The following is a 3,620-nucleotide window of genomic DNA, read 5'->3' as shown; positions in this document are numbered from 1 at the left end:
GAGGGGTCTGGGGGATCTGCGGGTGATCCCTGAGGGGGATTGGGGAGGGGTTGTGGGGAAGGCTTTGGAGAGGGGTCTTAGGAAGGCTCTGGGGGGGGTCTCAGGGGACATCCTGGGCTGGGCCTGATTGGGGTCTGGGGGCTCTCAGGGTGGTCCTGGGGGTCTCAGGGATTTCTGGGGGTATGGGGGACCTGGAGGGGGTTAGGGCTCCAAGGTGGTCCTGGGCCAACCTTGGGGGGGTCTTTGGAAGGGTTTGGGGTTCCTGTAGGGGGTCCTGGGGGAGATTTGGGAGTCCCAGGGGGTCCCAGCCCCCCCCTGAATCAGGGTCTGGGGGTTTCAGGGGGAGGGGGCACAACAGGGGCTCCCAATCCCCGGTTTTGTGCAGGTCTCCCATTGTTTCCCCTCCCCAAAAAGCTTCAAGGGCCCCCTGAAGAGGCTCCTGTTCCACCGGCCAGTGCCCCCCTGATCCAAGACAGCCCCCGTGAGTCTGGGGGATTTTGTGGGGATTTTTGGGCATTTTGGGGGGGCTTTTTTGGGCTTTGGGGGATTTTATTGAGAATTTAGGAGGAATTAGTGGGGTTTTGGAGAGAATTATTGGGTTTTGGGGGGTTTTGTGGGTTTGGGGGGTTTTAGATTTTGGGGGATTGTATTGCGGTTTTGGGGGGTTTATAGAAATTTTGGGGAGATTTTTTTTAAATTTTGCTGGGTTTTACTGGGATTTTGAGGGATTCTCTCGATGTTTTTGAGGCATTTATTGGCATTTCTAGAGGATTTTGTTTTTAGTGGAAGTTTGGGGGGGCCTCAGGGTTGGGGGGCTTTATGGTTGTCCCTGGGTGTGGGGAAGGGCTGAGAGGCACCAAAATCTCCTTAAAACCCCCAAAAGTCCCAATAAAACCCACAAAGTCCCAATTAAATCTCACAAAATCCCATTAGAGCATCCTAGAATTTCAGTAAAAGCCCACACAATCTCTTGAAATACCAACCAACCCCTCAAAATTCCAATTAAACCCCACAAATCCCCCCAAAAATATTTCCAAAACCACAAAACGTCCCACAAAATCCCCCCAAGATCCAAAGAAATCCTGCCAACACCCAAAAAGCCCCACAAAAATCCACCAAAATCTCCCCAAAAAACCAATAAAAATCCCCAAAGAACCCAAACCCTCGAAGAATCCCACTAAATGCCCCCCATATTCCAATAAAATGCTCTCAAAACCCCAAAAAATTCAATAAAACCATGAAAAACTCTAGACTCCAACAAAATTCCCACAAAATTATAGTAAAACCTGCTAAAAATTAAAAAAACCCCAAAAATTTCAATAAGCCTGCAAACACCCCTAGAAAACAACCCCCAAAAGCACCAATAAAATCCCCCAAAATCCAAACCCCTCAAAATTCCTCAACTCCCCAAAAACCCTGTAATTACCTTCAAAAAACCCAGTAATTTCCCTGAAACTCGCAACAAAATTCCCCAAAGCTTAGAAAAGCCTAGTGTCCCCAAAAACTGTCCCAAAAGCCCTGGCCCCCGCCAGTCTAAGCTCAGTCCCGTCCAGGGGTGCAGCCAAACGCAGAGCTCCCTGAGCAGTCCCAGAGCCGATCCCAGAGCGATCCCGGTTCTGATCCCAGAGCAATACCGGTTCCGATCCTGGTGCTGGTCCCAGAGCGATCCTGGTGCTGGTCCCAGAGCGATCCCGGTTCCAATCCCAGAGCGATCTCGGTTCCGATCCTGGTGCTGGTCCCAGAGCAGTCCCAGAGCCAATCCCAGAGCAATCCTGGTTCCAATCCTGGAGCTGATCCTGGTGCTGGTCCCAGAGCGATCCTGGTGCTGGTCCCAGAGCGATCCTGGTTCCAATCCCAGAGCAATCCCGGTCCCGATCCCGGTTCCAATCCCAGAGCGATCCTGGTTCCGATCCTGGTGCTGGTCCCAGAGCAATGCTGGAGCTGATCCCAGAGCGATCCCAGTTCCGATCCTGGTGCTGGTCCCAGAGCGATCCCAGTTTCAATCCCAGAGCGATCTCGGTTCCGATCCTGGTGCTGGTCCCAGAGCAGTCCCGGAGCTGATCCTGGAGGCGATCCTGGTGCTGGTCCCAAAGCGATCCTGGTTCCGATCCCAGAGCAATACCGGTTCCGATCCTGGTGCTGGTCCCAGAACAATCCTGGAGCTGATCCCAGAGCGATCCTGGTTCTGATCCTGGAGCTGATCCTGGTGCTGGTCCCAGAGCAATACAGGTTCCAATCCTGGTCCTGGTCCCAGGGCAATCCTGGTGCCAGTCCCAGTCTTGGCCTCAATTTCACCCCATTTGGGTGATTTTAGGCCAAACTGGGCAGGTTTAGGGTGGGTTGCAGATCCTTTGGAGTGATTTCAAGCCTTTTAGTGTGGATTTTCGGCCTCTGAATGATTTTAGGCTAAATCTTGTTGGTTTTAGGGTGGATTTTAGATCCCTTGAGATGATTTTAGGCCCATTTGTATAGAATTTAGGCCTGTTTGGATAATTTTAGGATAAACTGGGCAGTTTTAGTGTGGATTTTGGGACCCTTTGGCTGATTTTATGCCCATATTGGGTGAATTTTAATCCTGTGTGAGTGATGTTAGGTCCCTTGCTTTGGTGATTTTGGGCCCATGTGGTTAGATTTTTGGCTTCCTTGGTTAATTTTAGGGTGAACCAAGGCTTTTTGGGGTAATTTTTGGTCCTCTTGTGTTGGTTTCAGGCATGTTTGGGTGATTTTAGGTCCTTGTGGATGATTTTAGTAAAAACTAGGTGGATTTTAGGGTGGATTTATGCACATTTGGGTCATTTTAGGTGAAACCAGATACTTTCAGGGTGGATTTTAAGCCCATTTCGGAAATTCAGGGTGATTTTAGGCCATTTTGTGTGGGTTGCAAACCACTTTGGGCAATTTTAGGCCTATTTGGTTGGATTTTAGACCCCATTGGATAACTTGGATCCCATTTGGCTGATTTTAGGCCAAACCTGGTGGATTTCTGCTGCATTTGAGGCCGTTTAGGGTGATTTTAGGCCAAACTGGGCCCTTTTAGGACCGCGTGTTCCCTTGACCCTGCTCCCTTTGCCTCACAGTTCGGGGCTTGGGAATGGGGGAGGGGGAGGAGGAAGAGGAGGGAGGGAGGAAGAGGTGGAGTAGCAGCAGGAAGCAGCAGAGGAAGAGGCAAGGGGGGAATCACCTGGCCCTAGCGGTTCCTGAACTCGCCCTGGGACACTCCTGCAGGTGCCCGGGCGGGGGAGCTTGGCCCCAGATATCCCGGGGGGTGCTGCCTGGGTTTGGCCCTGAGCAGGAGCCCAGAGAGAGGAGAGCCCAGAAGGCCAAAGCAGGGACCCTGAAAGGGGGGGGACCCCTGGGATTGCCAGGACCCCAGCAGGTGGGATAGCTGGGAATGGGGTTTGGGGTTCCTGCTGCTGGAAGTGGCTGTTCCCTCTGTGAGCCCAGTTGTTCCCCCCTGTTTCCAGTTTCCTCAACACTCCTACTAAGAGCCCAGTGTCTTGGTTTGGAAAGACAGGAGTCTGCTAAGGAAGGCAGGAGCCTCCCCTGAAATGGAGAATGTAAACCCTCCCCACCCCTCCGAATTGCTATAAATTTTAAATTAAGGGGCTCTCAGGCAAAAA

At 51.7% G+C, this 3,620-nt stretch overlaps 1 protein-coding gene across 1 annotated transcript in view; it reads left to right on the top strand.

Moving 5' to 3' along the window:
• Window positions 1–382: 382 nt before the first annotated feature.
• The window catches only part of LOC102040416 (zinc finger protein 252), a 14,825-nt gene continuing 11,587 nt past the window's right edge, over window positions 383–3,620 (top strand). The window contains exon 1 of the mRNA XM_031065739.1: window positions 383–481. The gene's annotated coding sequence lies outside the window, so the exon portion shown is untranslated. The remainder of the gene's footprint in view (window positions 482–3,620) is intronic.

Source organism: Geospiza fortis, unplaced genomic scaffold (genome assembly GCF_000277835.1).
Source record: "Geospiza fortis unplaced genomic scaffold, GeoFor_1.0 scaffold1040, whole genome shotgun sequence".
Lineage (NCBI taxonomy): Eukaryota > Metazoa > Chordata > Aves > Passeriformes > Thraupidae > Geospiza > Geospiza fortis.
Note: the sequence above shows the minus strand (reverse complement) of the source record. Positions and strands in the feature narration are given on the sequence as shown.